Consider the following 20,885-nt stretch of genomic DNA (forward strand, 5'->3'; position numbering starts at 1 on the left):
AATAAACTATTATGATGGAAAGGAAGTCAAAATAATTACTCACCAGTGGGATTGTATTTGCTATTGTAGAAACTGTTGAAAGGATCGATACGGTCGACTAGAGGGGGGGGGGTGAATAGGAGACTACAAATTTTACTCTTTCTTGTCAATTTTAAGGCTTAGCGGATAAAAAGGGTTCACTAGATATGCAACTAGGTGAACACAACCTATATGACAAGCAAGCTCTAAGCTAAATATGCTAGGCAACAAACTAATTAGCAAGCCAACAAGCATACAAGGCTAAGTAAAGTGCGGGAAAGGATTAACCACAAGTGAGACGAGGACGCGGATTTTATCCCGAAGTTCACTCTTCCTTGGGGAAGAGCTACTCTCCGTTTGGAGCGGTGCCGGAGCCAAAGCTTGCGGAACGCCACCAAAGGCTCACCGTAATCTCCTTCGAGTCACCCCCAACGGATGAGCCTCGAATCACTCGGGGTTGGTCTTGAAGGCGACCACCACACCTTTACAAACTTCTCCGGAGCACACCACAAGCAAGGAAGCTTCCGGAGGAACCTCTAACCGCCTAGGAGCCCAAGCTCCAAGAGTAACAAGTCATGGTGGATGAATGTTGTGGGGAACGCGATTTGGTTTGGTCAAAGTGTAGATCGGGTCTTGCTCTCCCAATCCCCAAAGTTTCAACAAGATTGGGTGGAGGGATTGAGAGTAGTGAGCAAAATGGGGTGTAGCAATGGAGGAGCTCAACAAGACATTAGGGTTGAGGGATGGAGGAGGAAGAAGGGGGCTTATATAGTGTTCTTGGCCGGGAGGGGGTTTCTGCCCGTTGGACCCCGTGCGCACGGGCCAAGTCAGCCCCGTGCGCACGGGGTGTCCAGTGAGTTTCGAGGTACCCCGTGCGCACGGGGGTCAGAGACCCCGTGCGCACGGGGTGTCCCGAAATATTCTGACTACCCCGTGCACACGGGGTGTCCAGAAGATTTCTGATGAAACATCACAGGACACCACGGCAAAGCACACAATAAGTGGAATATCTGAGGAGGTGTAGGAGGGCTGGTGTATCTGTCTTGGAGGCATTCCCACACGACACTAAATCCACGAAGACCCCTCTTGATAGTGCGGTTTTACCTACGACTCAAATCGAACCAAAACGAAAAACCTTCGAGTCGCTGGTAACCACGCCTTTGATCTTTTTGGACTGGGGGGTCGCACACCTCCATCAATGGACACCTTGGAACCAAAGTCCTGAGATAAACTTTAGCAACCAACATTAGTTCCACTAACCACATTGTCATCACACCAAAATATAATCTAAGTGATACTTGCACTTTCAATCTCCCCCTTTTTGGTGCATTGATGACAATATGGTTAGGACATGGCATACAGGATACAACTTAAGTAAACAGCCATGCGACAATAGTTGATCAAAGGAGCTCCCCCTATATATGTGCAAGGAAAAAAATGCTTGATTATGCATCAAGCACACACATATGAGGCTCCCTCTAGATCCACATTGTCAAGGCATGCGATCAACATAATAATACCCAACACGGTGCCTAGATCACATGCAAGTGTGGTGATCAGAAAACGTGAGACTAACCTATAGAAGCTTGATCATACTCCACAAGATATATCAACATAAGCATAGATAAATTCCATAAAGTAGATAGTCTCTCACATAGACTAGGTAGCTCACGACCACACCGCAAAAGCAAGTAAATAAGAGTAAGCCAAATAAACACAACCAAAACAAACGAGGCCTTGAGATCTCACCCAACTGAAACCAACTGCAAATGCCCCTAATAGAACACTTCTCCCCCTTTGTCATCAAGACAACAAAAAGGGAAAAGGCGATGCTAACGAGACTCTAGACAAGAGGAGGTGCGCTCGAAGCATCATCATCATCATCAAAGTGCCATCCCTCCAAGGGAAAAGAACGAGCTGTGACCACACTGTCGTTGTCCTCGGACCCTGGACCAACCTCCTCACCAGCTGCAGCACGCTCAGCCTTCTTCTGACGCCTCACCATCTTGCCCTTGTTGATCTTCTTGACCTGACGGCGCTGAATGGACTGACACATTTTGAACATGTTGCTCACGGTCTTTAGAAGAGACTTCTTCTCCTCTCTGGTGAAACTGGCATCAGTAGCAACCTGCTTCCCTTCGCTACGCGGAATCCGCACATAGGATGAACATCCCTCAGTGTAGGTAGCACGATCCTCAGGCCTGGGGTTGCGCCCCTTCTTGGGAGGCACATATGGTGGAGGAGCAGCCGGAAGCCAGTTGGCATCACGCTTCGGAAAGGAGGTGCGGTACTTGGCAATGTACCTGGCGGGACAGACAGACTCAATCAAAGCTTGGATGAACGGAGCATAGATGCATGACTTGTTCTCCTAAACACACTGCCTGATCTCAAAGAACATGAAGTCCAGAACATCCACTTTCTTCTTGCCATGAAGGTAGACAAAGATGTCCAACATGGAGCTCCTCAGATTGAGAGAGTCCCCGGTCTTAGGATTAAGCGTGTACCTAAGAATGTGACGCATAGTATCATAGGTTGGCTTCAAATGTTTGATAGAACCGGTGGTGAAGGCCTTGTCTGGCTTGTAAGCAAAAGCAATCTCATCCTTTTCTCTACCTGTCTCACGAGCACGGCCATACTCAGGATGCTCCTCAGCAAAGAACCGATACGGAATGATGTCAGAGAATTTGGCCATGGAGGCCTCACACTCATATGTGCCAGACATCCAAGTCATAGTGCGAGCCTCATCACTGTGGAAGTATACGGTGGCAAAGAACTGCATCACAAGATCTTCACTGAACGGATGGTGGAAGGCGACGAACGGGATCAAGCCAAGCCTCCCAAGAGCATTATACACACCGGGATAGATATGATCATTGTCCCGAAGAGCCTCCACATTGATTTGCTTGTGGGGGGCAAACTTGTTTTTCTTGGTCATGATCAGCTCAGAGAACACACGGTGTTGAAAATCACTCTTGAATCTTGGGTCAACCCCTGCATCAGTGTTTGGCACATAGGGGAAATCCTGCCTGCGAGCCCAAAGCTCTGGCTTGGTCCACTTAGAGAGAGGTAGATTTTGACATTCCGACCTCCTGGGAGCACATGTTCCTCTCCTTCCTCCTCATCAACATCATCAACAGAATCATCCTCATCTTCTATCTCTGCATCTGCGGGGTTCTCATAGTGAGCATCTTCCTGCGAATCATACTCCTCTTCTGAATCCTCGGAGGCTTCAATCACTGGCTGCTTGGAAGCGGCACGGCGAACACGGCCCAGCTCAGAGCCCTGACCAATTCTTTCGGACGGCTGACGAAGAGCCAAAGTGAATTCCCTGGAACCTGCCTTGGTGCGCTTGCGACGGAGCTCGGACCTCTTGTCAGCAGAGTCTGAAACACAACAGCAACAAAACACAACAAACACGAGAGACACAAATAAGTACAAGTGCTCGAGAAGCTGGCGAGGAATGGAAGACAGAGAAGAAACAGGACTGGCACCACTGTGTACCCCGTGCACACGGGGGTCTGACCACCGTGGACACGGGGGTCCCGTGCGCACGGTACAAGGCCCGTGGACACGGGGTTCGCCCAGCGGCAACCACTTCCAGATCGAGATCCGGGAGTGAGTGCGGCAGGGAGAACCGCCACAGTAATGCCCATCCGATTCTAGTCTATCACAAGGGAACGACTGGCCTAGACTAGTAGAGGAGGAAACCCTAGACTAATAAGGATCCAAGGAGGAAAAAGAAGGACAAGGGGAGGGGGATACCAGAGGAGGACCCCATCCCGGGAGATCTCCACGGAGCAGCGAAGTCCCACGGCGCACGAAGGAGCACCGGCGACAAGGAGGCGACGGCGGCAGCCTGGAGGCGATCTGGGGCGTGGAGGGGGCGACTGGGTGGGAAAGAACCCAAACCCCCCCCCCCACGTCCCACCTCTTCAGGGCCAGATGTGACGCCCCCGCTTTGACCGTACACTAATCATGCATGCAAATGTGTACGATCAAGATCAGGGACTCACGGGAAGATATCACAACACAACTCTACAACATAAATAAGTCATACAAGCATCATAATACAAGCCAGGGGCCTCGAGGGCTCGAATACAAGTGCTCGATCACAGACGAGTCAGCGGAAGCAACAATATCTGAGTACAGACATAAGTTAAACAAGTTTGCCTTAAGAAGGCTAGCACAAACTGGGATACAGATCGAACGAGGCGCAGGCCTCTTGCCTGGGATCCTCCTAACTACTCCTGGTCGTCGCCAGCGGGCTGCACGTAGTAGTAGGCACCTCCAGTGTCGTAGGTGTCGTCGTCGACGGTGGCGTCTGGCTCCTGGACTCCAGCATCTGGTTGTGACAACCAGATAGAAAGGAAAGGGGGAAAAGAGGGAGAGAAGCAACCGTGAGTACTCATCCAAAGTACTCGCAAGCAAGGAGCTACACTACAATGCATGGGTATATGTGTAAAGGGGCATATCAGTGGACTGAACTGCAGAATGCCAGAATAAAAGGGGGATAGCTAGTCCTGTCGAAGACTACGCTTCTGGCAGCCTCCATCTTGCAGCATGTAGAAGCGAGTAGATTGAAGTCCTCCAAGTAGTATCGCTTAGCATAATCCTACCCGGCGATCCCCTCCTCGTCGCCCTGTTAGAGAGCGATCACCGGGTTGTATCTGGCACTTGGAAGGGTGTATTTTATTCAGTATCCGGTTCTAGTTGTCATAAGGTCAAGGTACAACTCCAGGTCGTCCTTTTACCGAGGGACACGGCTATTCGAATAGATAAACTTCCCTGCAGGGGTGCACCACATAACCCAACGTGCTCGATCCCATTTGGCCGGACACACTTTCCTGGGTCATGCCCGGCCTCGTAAGATCAACACGTCGCAGCCCCACCTAAGCACAACAGAGCGGTTAGCATGCCGGTCTAACCCTATGCGCGCAGGGGTCTGGGCCCATCGCCCTATGCACACCTGCACGTTGCGTACGCGGCCGGAAGCAGACCTAGCCTAGTGGCGTTCCAGTCCAATCCGGCGCGCGCCACTCAGTCGCTGACGTCAAGAAGGCTTCGGCTGATACCACGACGCCGGGATACCCATAACTACTCCCGCGTAGATGGTTAGTGCGTATAGACCAAATGGCCAGACTCAGATCAAATACCAAGAACTCGTTAAGCGTGTTATGTATCCGCGAACGCCGACCAGGGCCAGACCCACCTCTCTCCTAGGTGGTCTCAACCTGCCCTGTCGCTCCGCCACAAAGTAACGGTCGGGGGCCGTCAGGAACCCAGGCCCACCTCTACCGGGGTGGAGCCACCTGCCCTTTCAGCCCCCTCATCAGAATCACTAGCGGGTACTCCTCGAGCCGACCCGACTTTAGCCACCACATGTGTCATGTATATAATGTATATAGTATATACCCGTGATCACCTCCCGAAGTGATCACGGCCCAGTAGTATAGCATGGCAGACGGACAAGAATGTAGGGCCACTGATGAAACACTAGCATCCTATACTAAGCAGTAGGATAGCAGGTAAGGATAACAACTATAGCAACAATGACAGGCTATGCATCAGGATAGGATTAACGGAAAGCAGTAACATGCTACACTACTCTAATGCAAGCAGTATAGAGAAGAATAGGCGATATCTGGTGATCAAGGGGGGGGGGGCTTGCCTGGTTGCTCAGACAAGAAGGAGGGGTCATCGGTGACGTAGTCGACCACAGGGGCATCAACATCGTCACGGGGTCTAACGAAGAGAAGAGGGGGGGGGGAGAAACAGTAAATACATAGCAAGCAAGTGCATAACAGGACAACAGGCAGAGCTAGACGTGTTCTAACGCGGTATGAGGTGATACCGGTGAAGGGGGGAAACATCCGGGAAAATATCCCGGTGTTTCACGTTTTCGGACAGACGAACCGGAGGTGAAATGTTGCAGGTTCAATAGGTTAGTGATGTGTGGTGAACGAACGGGCTGCGTATCCGGATTCGTCTCGTCGTTCTGAGCAACTTTCATGTACAAAGTATTTCCATCCGGGTTACGGATTATTTTATATGATTTTCTAAAGATTTAATCATTTTCTGAATTTTAATTAATTATTTAATTCAACCTTATCCAAAACAGTGTTGCGATGACATCAGCATGACATCATGCTGACATCAGCAGTCATCTGACACGTGGGTCCCACATGTCATAGACTGATTAGGGTAATTAGGGCTAACTAATTAATTAACTATTAATTAAACTAATTAATTAAATTAGATTAATCTAAACAGGGTTAATTAACTTAATTAATTAACTAATTAATTAATTATTTTTATTTTCTTATTTTCTTTATTTACTTATTCATTAATTTTTATTAATTTAATTTATTATTTTTATTTTCAATATTATTATTATTTTAAATTCTTTCAATTTTTTTTATTTACCTTTTTTTTTACTAAACATTTTAGGAGAGGGGCCTGCCTATCATTGGCCCCAGGGGGCCTAGAGGGTTCGGCGGGTTCGGGTGCTGGAGCGGGCAACGGGCACCTGGGCGCGCGCTCGTCGGCAGGGAGTATGGCGGGGCGAGGCCACGGGCGCGACGTGCTCGCGCGTGGGCGCGGGCTGGGGAAAGCGAGGGCGCGGCAAGGCGGGCGAGCAGAGCAGCGGCAGTTGGTGCGGGCGAGCAGGGGGCGGACTCGCCCGAACGGCACAAGGCGATGGCGACGGTGCGGCCGGCAGCGGCGACCAGCACCGTGGCACAGCGACCGGAGGCGAGCGCCGGAAAGGGGGAAGAGGCATCGCGGGGAGAGGGACGGGGGCCGAGGCGTGCGCCGGCGCGGTGAGCATGTTCGGGGCCCGGTCGGCGAGTGTGCACGGCGACGGAGGGGAAGAGGAGGGAAGGCGGAGGTCGATGGCCTCACCGGCGTTGCAGAGAAGCGGGGCGGCGAGGCTCGGGGGCGACCGTTGTGGAGGAGGATGGGGACGAGGCGTCGTCGCCGTGTCGGGGAGGCGGACACAGTCCGGCGGGGAGGAGGACGGGGACGCGGCGACGGCGGGGCAGCGTCAGGCGAGGTCAGCTCCGGGCGGCGGCGATCCGGTGATGGGGCCACGGGTGGTGGCTCGGGCCGGGGTTGTCGAGGCCGACGCGGGGAGGCGAGGTGGCGGAGGAGGTGGTCGAGGTCCGGCGAAGGGCAGCACCAGCGTCGGGGCGCGGGGAAGGGGGTCGACGCGGGCGTCGAGGCGATGGGGGTGTCCGGTGACGGGGGCGAGGCGGCGGCGTCGCGGTCGTTGCCCCGATCCAGATGGGATCGGGGAGTGGGGGAGCGAGGGAGTGGGGAGGTGGGGGTTGTCGGTGGGGGAGTGGGGTGGATAAGGGAGCGGGGTGGGCTGGCCGGTTGGCCTGGTGGCCTGGCCCAGTGGGGCTGTGGCCTGCTGGGCCGGAGCCCAGTGGCGGGGGGGGGTTGCTCTTTTTTTTAGCTTTGTTTTATTTCTACTTTTTCTTTTCTGTTTTATTTTGTTCCTCATTTTATTTTAGTTTTGTAAAGTACAAAATGATCCCTAAATTAGTACTACCACCAAACCCACTGCGATAAAAAATTTAACACCTAACTAGAATAGTTTAACATTTTATTTATTATAAAAGGCATTTCAATAATTGTTTTGACTACTGTTTTATTCACTTTAGAGTATTTAAAGATTTTATATAAGTGTGGTTTTCTCCATCATAATTATCCATGATTTATTTGAATCCCCCCGAACATTTTAGTTTTTAATATTTTTGAAAACTTTTGTTGTTTGCCATATTTTGAATTTGAATTTTGATCCGGTTTTGAACTAACGCGAGATTATCAACACTAACAGAGGTGACGTGGCATCATTAGCGTAGGTTTACTGTAGCATAATTATCCGGGCGTCACAACTCTCCTCCACTATAAGAAATCTCGTCCCGAGATTTAAGAGGGAAGTAAAGGGGGAAGGTTCGGGTTACGAAATTATAACGGATCTTCTCGGAGAAGTTAATCCCTTTCATTGATGTCTGCAATTCTTTATTTCTATGCATCATGATGATGTTGCCGTCCTTTCTTCGGGGAACTCCATCGTACTTACGAATAGGTAAGGGGCAGCTCTTCAACGATAGGATGTTATAAGGGAAAATCATCTGGGGGGTATCCCAAGAATGAACATATGAGTATCCTTCGAGTTGAACAAATGAAACACATCGAGAGCAGAGTAGGACAGTGCAATAAGAAGTTTCGATCGGGTAGGCAATCGTTCGTTGCCTGAAACAGAGTGAAAAGGGGTTCAGAGCAACAGGAATAAGTATTGTGCCCGATACCAGAATTGATCACTTGGGATGGTGGCCCGTGAATTACATACGAAGTCAAGCTCGAGGAATAACTTCGACAACAGGGTGTATAGGAGAGTCAGGTTTCGATCCCGTGGAACTGTGGGTTATGGGCCCACCATGTGGGTTAAAAGTAGGAAGGGCGGTGACATCTTGCACGATCATGATAGCAAGGCATGTCAGAGAATACCCTGTCAGTTATGTCGGCAACACGTTGGTACCAAGGGCGAGGGACGAAGAGAACCATTTTCCTGCTCGTTAAAACGAGGCGGACCCTTAGGCAAAGTTCTCGTCCATCGGTGGTTACCGAAATGTCACCAACACTAGTAACAGGGTCTTACTGACAGAGTTGTACACCGAGGTGTTTACATAAGCAGGAGAATATTACTGCTTAGATCATATAGATCACCAGAAAGGTTAAACCAAACAATGGAAAGAAAAATATGATTATCAGATTAAACAGAAGAATGGAAAGGAAAATGTGTTTAAACACATATTTCAAGGGTATATCCTTCCCAAGGACAAGCAGAGCATGATATCCAGGACAGGATATAATGTAGAAAACTCTTTAGGTAAGGTGAGAGAATTTACATGACATTACCCATACAACGGTGGTTGGATAATTGAGCGAGAAACATTTAGCATTGGGCTTCAAATGTTCCTGTTGAAAATCGGAGTACCATAGACATGCTTCGAGATAGCATTGACATGGTCAACAGGTGAAGATCAGACTTTGGAAACAAAAGGATCCATCAGGAACAACTTATAGAATAAGTCTTACAGTTTCCTCATGGAAGAATGGATAACCTTGCTAAAAGGGAAAACTATAACAATAGGTCCTCCCGCCAGGTGTGCTGGGTATCATCACCTTACCGGGTCATAAATAGGCCAATGTTATAACTCTTGGAAATATGATCCAACCATCATATCTGACCGAGATTCAGATCTGATTGGTGTCAGGATAACTCAGACTCAGGATGCCTGAGAAGAAAGGTGCAACACAAATTGTCGAAACGACATCGAAGATTCTCGGGAGATGAACTATGGAAGCGAGTTCCGAATAAGGGTTCATCATTACATCAAGGAGAGGTGAGGAGGTGACTGATTGTCTCAGCGACAATCCATTGAGATTTCCAAAAGATGGATTTCCACCACTATGTGAACAAGGAGATAACATTAGCTAGTTCGAATGACTTAATGATGTATGCTCGAGGAAAACATACACAGTTAAACATTGGTTGAAATGTGCACCCGAAATATGGGCTAGGTAGCACAATCAATGTCTGAATGATGATTCATTAAGCCATAGACGTAGAATGAAACTATAGACCAATAACTTCAAAGCAATAGGGTTGCTAGAAGTTTAGAATTTACACATCACAGACCATTGGTCGGTATTCCTTTAGAAACAACACGGGGACCAGGAAAGAATGGTGATGGGGAGAAGTATCACTGTACCAAGATGTCATACGAGGTGGTGAAATTCTTACGACATACTTGACATAAAAGCTGGTAATACTCCAAGGTAGAACATATCATAAGCTAGATAGCAAGGAAATCAAGGTACAACACAAAACACGAACAAGTTTGTGTTGAATGGAAGGCGACAAAATGGTCGGCGATAAAACAAATCATCGAGGGCAAGGATGGTATTCCTCATCCAGAATTCGATAGATATCTTGGAAGAGCTCAGAATGTTGATGATGTTCACGACACATTTGTAGCGAGAATTTATGAAGAGGTAATCGATCGGCGATGACATCAAGTCAAAGGAATGACGAAGCGAAAAGTTATTGGAACCAGGGGTACGACACAAACTCGAAATCAAGCTTGCTGTTCAAGGCTAAATGATATGGCAAGGAAAATCGACGTAAGATTAGCTCACTGTCGAAATTTGTGCGCTGGGAAGGACCAGGTAGCACAGTTAAGATCGGCACGATAATGACATAGTTGAGCAAGCTAGGGATGACGTGATCGAGTACGAACTCGTAAGCAAAGGAGATTACTAAGAGTTGTTTAATCGTGTTGCGGACTCGATTCAGTTATCGATGTCCTTGAGTGTTTAATAACTCGAAGTCCGTGGACAATTGGAATCAATGAGAATGTAATGCTTGATGGAGACGACAGATTAAAATAGAGGTTGGATTGGGTATTGCTCTACAGAAGTCATGTGCTTAAACTTGCACGAGAAATGGTGTTTAAAGGAGAACATGGTCGGAACCACGATTGCAAAAGGCCAGATCCCAGATATAAGATGAACTTATACCAAGGTAATAATTTAATTTAAGAGAAGCTTTTAATGATAAGATCTACATCGTGTCCATGGGCATGAACACAAAGTTCAAGGTCGACTCCCACTTTTGTAATGCATAACCTTTCATTCACTGCTCTATTAAAAAATAATTTGAGTGCGAAGACCCACCTGGTGAATTACCAGAGGAGTATGATCCTTGGAAAACTTTCGGATTCACACAGATTAAGGAAGGCATAGGTTCAACCCATCAGGGCATCTTAGGAACATATACCACAAACTTCGGAGTAAATATTACAAGCTCGAAAGAAGAGCATTGTTCAAAAGCAGATGATACAATTTACCAAAGGCATTATATACCCATGGAAAGGCTCACAAAGTTATTCAATAGGAAGGACACTGTCGGATAAGATCCAACAAAGGAACCGATGGTCCACAAGGGATCTGATGTGAGCATCGGTACTCAACCAGAGGAAGAAGAATGCCAGGAGATCTGATTATAGAAACAACTGACTAACTCAAAGTTCAAATGCAAAAGAATTATGATTTCCAACTCAGGGGGTCAGAAGCAACGCTCTGATCAAGGATGGATAAGTTGAGTAGGCTTAGGGGTACAATCGATGGCAATTTGATAGGTCGAGTTCCAGCTCACGTTTAAAATGACGCCTGAGCCAGAAGAATGAATTCTAGGATATGATTGAGGATTGCGAGCATTCGCAACAAATTGAATCAACGGACTCAAAATGATAATGACAAGAGATGCCAATAAGATTACGAGACTTATGGGATTAACCATAATGCAAGCAAACAAGAATTTCGAGAGCAATAGGCTCCTGAGGATTTTCGGAAGATCGAATAGTATTTTGAAGACTATTGTGGAATACTTGAATCAACTGGGGATGACCGGATACTTGGTAAGTGCGAGAATTATCCGTAGGGGTATTCAGGTGACAAAGAACAGCAAGGCAGTAAGCTCAAAGGATTCTCGGAACAACAGAGAGAATTTCGGGGTATCTTGTAATAACAAGATCAACTGGGAAACATTGTATGAATGGCGAGTATACGTGGTTATCCATAGGAGTTTATCGATGAAAGAGAATTGCAAAAGCAATGAACACAAGTTCTCGGGTTATCAGCGGAGAGTATCTTCAGGGTCTTCACGTGCAGCAGACGATCATCAGTAATAAAGGGCTCTCTGGGTGAAAGTGATAACGAGATCCTAATGTTAGATTTAGTAAAATTCACTTAACCCGAATAGAAGAGAGATCAGAGTCCCAGAGTATAGACAATGAGTAAAAGATCCTAATACCACCCAATGGCGACGTGGGCTCGTAAGACACACAGCCATGTTAGTAAAAGTTTTTGCAATGTCTAGACTCGACTTCGGCCAAGGAGTTGGAAAGGGGGATTCCTACAGGCAGTTGGCTCTGATACCAACTTGTGACGCCCCCGCTTTGACCGTACACTAATCATGCATGCAAATGTGTACGATCAAGATCAGGGACTCACGGGAAGATATCACAACACAACTCTACAACATAAATAAGTCATACAAGCATCATAATACAAGCCAGGGGCCTCGAGGGCTCGAATACAAGTGCTCGATCACAGACGAGTCAGCGGAAGCAACAATATCTGAGTACAGACATAAGTTAAACAAGTTTGCCTTAAGAAGGCTAGCACAAACTGGGATACAGATCGAACGAGGCGCAGGCCTCCTGCCTGGGATCCTCCTAACTACTCCTGGTCGTCGCCAGCGGGCTGCACGTAGTAGTAGGCACCTCCAGTGTCGTAGGTGTCGTCGTCGACGGTGGCGTCTGGCTCCTGGACTCCAGCATCTGGTTGTGACAACCAGATAGAAAGGAAAGGGGGAAAAGAGGGAGAGAAGCAACCGTGAGTACTCATCCAAAGTACTCGCAAGCAAGGAGCTACACTACAATGCATGGGTATATGTGTAAAGGGGCATATCAGTGGACTGAACTGCAGAATGCCAGAATAAAAGGGGGATAGCTAGTCCTGTCGAAGACTACGCTTCTGGCAGCCTCCATCTTGCAGCATGTAGAAGCGAGTAGATTGAAGTCCTCCAAGTAGTATCGCTTAGCATAATCCTACCCGGCGATCCCCTCCTCGTCGCCCTGTTAGAGAGAGATCACCGGGTTGTATCTGGCACTTGGAAGGGTGTATTTTATTCAGTATCCGGTTCTAGTTGTCATAAGGTCAAGGTACAACTCCGGGTTGTATCTGGCACTTGGAAGTGTGTATTTTATTCAGTATCCGGTTCTAGTTGTCATAAGGTCAAGGTACAACTCCGGGTCGTCCTTTTACCGAGGGACACGGCTATTCGAATAGATAAACTTCCCTGCAGGGGTGCACCACATAACCCAACACGCTCGATCCCATTTGGCCGGACACACTTTCCTGGGTCATGCCCGGCCTCGCAAGATCAACACGTCGCAGCCCCACCTAAGCACAACAGAGCGGTCAGCACGCCGGTCTAACCCTATGCGCGCAGGGGTCTGGGCCCATCACCCTATGCACACCTGCACGTTGCGTACGCGGCCGGAAGCAGACCTAGCCTAGTGGCGTTCCAGTCCAATCCGGCGCGCGCCACTCAGTCGCTGACGTCAAGAAGGCTTCGGCTGATACCACGACGCCGGGATACCCATAACTACTCCCGCGTAGATGGTTAGTGCGTATAGACCAAATGGCCAGACTCAGATCAAATACCAAGAACTCGTTAAGCGTGTTATGTATCCGCGAACGCCGACCAGGGCCAGACCCACCTCTCTCCTAGGTGGTCTCAACCTGCCCTGTCGCTCCGCCACAAAGTAACGGTCGGGGGCCGTCAGGAACCCAGGCCCACCTCTACCGGGGTGGAGCCACCTGCCCTTTCAGCCCCCTCATCAGAATCACTAGCGGGTACTCCTCGAGCCGACCCGACTTTAGCCACCACATGTGTCATGTATATAATGTATATAGTATATACTCGTGATCACCTCCCGAAGTGATCATGGCCCAGTAGTATAGCATGGCAGACGGACAAGAGTGTAGGGCCACTGATGAAACACTAGCATCCTATACTAAGCAGTAGGATAGCAGGTAAGGGTAACAACTATAGCAACAATGACAGGCTATGCATCAGGATAGGATTAACGGAAAGCAGTAACATGCTACACTACTCTAATGCAAGCAGTATAGAGAAGAATAGGCGATATCTGGTGATCAAGGGGGGGGGCTTGCCTGGTTGCTCAGACAAGAAGGAGGGGTCATCGGTGACGTAGTCGACCACAGGGGCATCAGCATCGTCACGGGGTCTAACGAAGAGAAGAGGGGGGGAGAAACAGTAAATACATAGCAAGCAAGTGCATAACAGGACAACAGGCAGAGCTAGACGTGTTCTAACGCGGCATGAGGTGATACCGGTGAAGGGGGGAAACATCCGGGAAAATATCCCCGGTGTTTCACGTTTTCGGACAGACGAACCGGAGGTGAAATGTTGCAGGTTCAATAGGTTAGTGATGTGCGGTGAACGAACGGGCTGCGTATCCGGATTCGTCTCGTCGTTCTGAGCAACTTTCATGTACAAAGTATTTCCATCCGGGTTACGGATTATTTTATATGATTTTCTAAAGATTTAATCATTTTCTGAATTTTAATTAATTATTTAATTCAACCTTATCCAAAACAGTGTTGCGATGACATCAGCATGACATCATGCTGACGTCAGCAGTCATCTGACACGTGGGTCCCACATGTCATAGACTGATTAGGGTAATTAGGGCTAACTAATTAATTAACTATTAATTAAATTAGATTAATCTAAACAGGGTTAATTAACTTAATTAATTAATTATTTTTATTTTTATTTTCTTATTTTCTTTATTTACTTATTCATTAATTTTTATTAATTTAATTTATTATTTTTATTTTCATTATTATTATTATTTTAAATTCTTTTAATTTTTTTTATTTACCTTTTTTTACTAAACATTTTAGGAGAGGGGCCTGCCTGTCATTGGCCCCAGGGGGCCTAGAGGGTTCGGCGGGTTCGGGTGCTGGAGCGGGCAACGGGCACCTGGGCGCGCGCTCGTCGGCAGGGAGTACGGCGGGGCGAGGCCACGGGCGCGACGTGCTCGCGCGTGGGTGCGGGCTGGGGAAAGCGAGGGCGCGGCGAGGCGGGCGAGCAGAGCAGCGGCAGTGGGTGCGGGCGAGCAGGGGGCAGACTCGCCCGAACGGCACAAGGCGATGGCGACGGTGCGGCCGGCAGCGGCGACCAGCACCGTGGCACAGCGGCCGGAGGCGAGCGCCGGAAAGGGGGAAGAGGCATCGCGGGGAGAGGGACGGGGGCCGAGGCGTGCGCCGGCGCGGTGAGCACGTTCGGGGCCCGGTCGGCGAGTGTGCACGGCGACGGAGGGGAAGAGGAGGGAAGGCGGAGGCCGATGGCCTCACCGGCGTTGCAGAGAAGCGGGGCGGCGAGGCTCGGGGGCGACCGTTGTGGAGGAGGATGGGGACGAGGCGTCGTCGCCGTGTCGGGGAGGCGGACGCAGTCCGGCGGGGAGGAGGACGGGGACGCGGCGACGGCGGGGCAGCGTCAGGCGAGGTCAGCTCCGGGCGGCGGCGATCCGGTGATGGGGCCACGGGTGGTGGCTCGGGCCGGGGTTGTCGAGGCCGACGCGGGGAGGCGAGGTGGCGGAGGAGGTGGTCGAGGTCCGGCGAAGGGCAGCACCAGCGTCGGGGCGCGGGGAAGGGGGGTCGACGCGGGCGTCGAGGCGATGGGGGTGTCCGGCGACGGGGGCGAGGCGGCGGCGTCGCGGTCGTTGCCCCGATCCAGATGGGATCGGGGAGTGGGGGAGCGAGGGAGTGGGGAGGTGGGGGTTGTCGGTGGGGGAGTGGGGTGGATAAGGGAGCGGGGTGGGCTGGCCGGTTGGCCTGGTGGCCTGGCCCAGTGGGGCTGTGGCCTGCTGGGCCGGAGCCCAGTGGGGGGGGGGGTTGCTCTCTTTTTTTTAGCTTTGTTTTATTTCTACTTTTTCTTTTCTGTTTTATTTTGTTCCTCATTTTATTTTAGTTTTGTAAAGTACAAAATGATCCCTAAATTAGTACTACCACCAAACCCACTGCGATAAAAAATTTAACACCTAACTAGAATAGTTTAACATTTTATTTATTATAAAAGGCATTTCAATAATTGTTTTGACTACTGTTTTATTCACTTTAGAGTATTTAAAGATTTTATATAAGTGTGGTTTTCTCCATCATAATTATCCATGATTTATTTGAATCCCCCCGAACATTTTAGTTTTTAATATTTTTGAAAACTTTTGTTGTTTGCCATATTTTGAATTTGAATTTTGATCCGGTTTTGAACTAACGCGAGATTATCAACACTAACAGAGGTGACGTGGCATCGTTAGCGTAGGTTTACTGTAGCATAATTATCCGGGCGTCACACCAGAAACCGCAGACCCCGTGCGCACGGGCTAAAGGCCCCGTGCGCACGGAGGCCCGTGCGCACAGTACAAGGGCCGTGGGCACGGGGTCCCCGTGCGCACGGTACAAGGGCCGTGGGCACGGGGTATATCTAGAGGATTTTGACAGGAAGAAGCTTGTTGGGTTATGGCTGAATGCAAATTCTTACCAAGACCCCAAAGAGCATTTCCGCCTCACTTCTGAACACATCGCAGAAGACATCCAACACTACTAGAAAGGAGTATGTGTAGCACTTGCACTGGAAGAGAATCGAGAAACACACACACCGAAACACGAACACAAGGACAAGAAGAACCACACAAAAAAAGAAAAAAAGATCCAACCTCCAACGGAGGGCGGTGGCCGAAGCCACCATGTTTGAGTTTGTTTGGTATGGCACCGCGAAGATATGAACCTTGGGCCCAAGACCAATACTCATCTTTGAAGCACAAATGCCATCTTCAAATGGCTAATGTGAAAGATTTTGTTCAATTTATGCACTAGTAGGATAAGATAGCTCATTAGTTGAGCTAGCTCCCCCTACTTAGGTGCCTACATCTAAAACAAGATACTAGTAGAGTATGTGTGTGTATGCAAGAACCTCAATCCAAGTTACTTATATCCACGATATTCAGCTCATGCCTTAACTCGCGGAATCTTGCTTCATCAAGTGGCTTGGTGAAAATGTCGGCAAGTTGCTTCTCGGTGTTGACATGGAATAAATCAATGTCTCCCTTGGCCACATGATCTCGAATGAAGTGATGACGAATCTCAATATGTTTGGTTCGGCTATGTTGCACTGGATTGTCGGCGATCTTGATTGCACTTTCATTGTCACAAAATAGAGGCACTTTGTCACATTTGACACCATAATCCATCAAAGTTTGCCTCATCCATAATAATTGTGCACAACAACTTCCTGCGGCAATGTACTCGGCCTCGGCGGTTGAAAGGGACACACAATTCTGCTTCTTTGAAGACCAACTTACCAATGACCTCCCTAGGAATTGACATGACCCGGAAGTGGACTTGCGGTCTACCTTGTCTCCGGCCCAATCCGAATCCGAATATCCCAATAACTTGAAAGTTGCTCCTTTGGGATACCAAAGGCCCAAGTTTGGGGTATGAACCAAATATCAAAGGATTCTTTTCACTGCCGAAAAATGGCTCTCCTTGGGAGCGGATTGAAATCTTGCACACATACACACACTCAACATAATATCCGGCCTAGATGCACAAAGGTAAAGCAAAGAACCGATCATAGAGCGATATACCTTTTGATCCACATCTTTACCATTGGGATCAAGATTAAGTTGGTCATTTGTGGGCATGGGCGTCTTCATGGGCTTAACATCTTGCATTTTGAACCTCTTGAGCATGTCTTGAATATAAAGTGCTTGGTTGATGAAGGTTCCTCCTCTCAATTGCTTCACTTGAAATCCGAGGAAAAACTTCAACTCTCCCATCATGCTCATAGCAAATTCCTTGGTCATAAGATTCTCAAACTCAACGTTAATAGCATGGTTAGTGGAACCAAAAATAATATCATCAACATATATTTGGCACACAAACAATTCTCCTTTTACCCTCTTCGTGAAGAGAGTGGAATCTATTAACCCGATCTAGAACCCCTTCTCGCTTAAGAACGCAGTATGGTGATCATACCAAGCACGAGGTGCTTGTTTAAGTCCATAGAGCGCCTTATGGAGTTCATAAACGTGAGAGGGGTGATCGGGATCTTCGAAACCGGGAGGTTGTTTGACATACACCAACTCCTTAAGAGGACCATTAAGAAATGCACTCTTCACATCCATTTGATACAATTTAAAATCATGATGTGAAGCATATGCAAGCAAGATACGAATGGACTCAAGACGGGCAACGGGGGCAAAGGTTTCACCGAAGTCCAAACCTTCAACTTGGGTGAACCCTTGTGCCACTAACCTTGCCTTGTTTCTAGTGACTTGTCCATGCTCATCTTGTTTGTTCTTAAAGATCCACTTTGTTCCAATGACATTATGATGTTCTTTGGGTCTCTTCACAAGAGTCCATACTTTGTTGCGGGTGAAGTTGTTGAGTTCTTCATGCATGGCATTTACCCAATCCGGGTCGTCAAGTGCATCTTCAACCTTAAGGGGCTCAACACAAGAGACAAACGAGTGATGTTCACAAAAGTTTGCCAAACGTCTACGAGTAGTTACCCCTTTGTTGATGCTTCCATAAATGTTGTTGGTGAGATGTTGAAGATGCTTTAACTTGGCGGCCGCTTTTTGCACTTTGAGGGTAAGCTCTTCTTCACTTGGTTTTAAACTTGTGGAAGAAGCTTGGCCTTGGGAATGCTTTAGCCTTGGAGACACCCTTCTCTTCACAACCTCTAGTTCTTGATCACTTGGATGTGATGATGTGGAAGACACTTGAGGTTGGGATTGATCTTGATCTTGATCAAGAGCTTGACCTTGGGCCTCACGGATTGGTTCTTCGCCATTTGGTTGAGCTTGCCCTTGATCTTGCTCGGGAACATGAGGGACTTGATCTTGTTCTTGGATAGGTTCATGATTTCCCATAGCATCTTGACCTTGTGATGGTGGTGATGACTTCCCTTGTGGAGAATCCACAAGAGGGGCTCTTACTCCTTCTTCTTCTACTTGGACTTGGGGTGTTTCTTGTGGACGAATGTGGCCTATCCCCATAGTCCTTATAGCTTGTGAAGGAGCCTCATCACCTACAACACTAGGAACAATTTGCTCCGCACGGGAACCGTTATCTTCATCAAACTCCACATTTACCGTTTCCTCAATACATCTGGTGGATTTGTTGAGAACACGGTAAGCATGAGAGTTTGATGCATATCCAACAAATATGCCCTCATAAGTTTTAGGCGCAAACTTAGCTAAACGGGATTTCTTATTTAGAATGAAACACTTACAACCGAATACTCGAAAGTATTTGACGTCAGGCTTTCTCCCGATTAGGAGTTCGTAGGGAGTCTTGTTCTTGAGCTTACGAAGATAAAGCCGGTTTGTAGCATGGCACGCGGTGTTGATGGCTTCGGCCCAAAGCTTGTATGGAGACTTGTACTCGTCAAGCATGGTCCTTGCCATCTCAATGAGAGTCCGGTTCTTCCTTTCCGCAACACCATTTTGTTCGGGAGTGTATGGCGCGGCATATTGATGCTTGATCCCCTCATCGCTCAAGAACTCGTTCATAGTGTAATTTTTGAACTCGGTGCCGTTGTCACTTCGAATTGCCTTGATCTCACAATTATGTTGACGTTGAGCTTCTTTGGCAAAGTTGATGAAGGTGTCTTGATTTTCATCTTTAGTCTTGAGAAAGAACACCCATGTATATCTTGTATAGTCATCGACAATGACAAGGCAATACCTCCTCCCTCCCAAACTATCATAAGATGGAGGCCCAAAGAGATCCAAGTGAATGAGCTCGAGAGGCCTCAAAGTGGTAATGATAGTCGTCACCTTATGAGCTTTTTCATGAAGTTTTCCGGCAATGCATGTCAGGACCCCGATTCTAAGTCACACCGATCTAGCCTGTAACACCTCATATCACTTTGCGGCCTCACGCACGGTACTCCCACGGGTGTCGCCTTACCATGGCCCGGGACCGTTTGCGCCTTTTGGCTCACGTATATGACAATGTCGCTGGCATCCATATGACAGAGAACCCGGGCCGACATGGCTAGTCGTGAACCCAAAGCGGCACTAACGTATGGGGACAGGCATTCATGAATCAACATCGAACGTGTCGGTCAGCAGCGTGTGAATCCGGGCTGTAGCACTGGGCTAACAGGACTCCGGGAACCCGGGCTGTAGCAGGCTAGGCAGGACTCCGGATGTCACCGCGTGACATTTCCCCGAAGGGACAGACACAGGAACGATGTGAAACACATGCCGGCCAGTCAAGTGTCCAGAGCAGTAGTGCTGGGCTAGCAGGACTCCGGTGAACCGGGCTGTAGCGGACTACTATGGCTCATGGAGGCACTAGACTACATTTCCCCATAAGAGAGGCTGCCAAGGATAAACAACTAGATTGTCGGATCCCACACATACCAAGCATTTCAATCATACACACAATATGCTCTATATGTGTAAATACAACATGGCATCACAACAAAACTCTACAACTCAAAGTACTTTATTTAAAGGGCTCCGAAGAGCCATACATAACATGTTCATACAGATAGGGGTCACATGACCCGACACTGAAGTCATACAAACATACAAGCACATGCGGAAGCAAACTTGTCTGGGTACAGACACTAGAAAGAAAGAAGGCTTGACGAAGCTTGTCTATCTACGTAGGCCCTTCACAAGCTCAGATCACCACCTGGGTGGCAAGTCACTCGTCAACGTCGAGATCTACATAGAACCCATCGGAAGGGGCGGTGTTGTCGTCTGAAAACAGTAATTGAAGCAACATGAGTACAAAGGTACTCAGCAAGTCTTACAACAAATCCTACTATACATGTACATTCTCAAGAAGGTAGTGGAGTTATTGCAGCAAGCCAGCTTTGACTCTTGGCTAAGCTATCCTACGAGACACCACTTGTAAAATAGTTTTCGCACACGAGTCCACTAATCACCCTCTCAATACTCCATCGTGGATCCTCCCTCGTCATCCTACGAGAGAGCCATCCGCGGTACTCACACTTATCTTGAGGTTTTAGTAGTATCCATTTACTTGTCTATGAACTGCATAAGCGACCAAGTAGTCCTTTACCGCGGACGCGGCTATTCGAATAGTTTTATACCCTGCAGGGGTGTACTTCGTCACACACGCTCTCACCACTTACCGTCGTTACACGACATGTA

General features: G+C 48.3%; 1 protein-coding gene across 2 annotated transcripts in view; it reads right to left on the reverse strand.

Moving 5' to 3' along the window:
- Positions 1 to 34: 34 nt before the first annotated feature.
- Positions 35 to 20,885, reverse strand: part of LOC141028088 (uncharacterized) — a 29,819-nt gene continuing 8,968 nt past the window's right edge. The window contains exon 2 of one of the 2 annotated variants that reach the window (XR_012190341.1): positions 35 to 1,239. The gene's annotated coding sequence lies outside the window, so the exon portion shown is untranslated. Of the gene's footprint in view, positions 1,240 to 20,186; positions 20,469 to 20,885 lie in introns of those variants that run through there. The other variant, XR_012190340.1, reaches the window with a different exon arrangement.

This window comes from Aegilops tauschii, chromosome 7 (assembly GCF_002575655.3).
Source record: "Aegilops tauschii subsp. strangulata cultivar AL8/78 chromosome 7, Aet v6.0, whole genome shotgun sequence".
NCBI lineage: Eukaryota > Viridiplantae > Streptophyta > Magnoliopsida > Poales > Poaceae > Aegilops > Aegilops tauschii.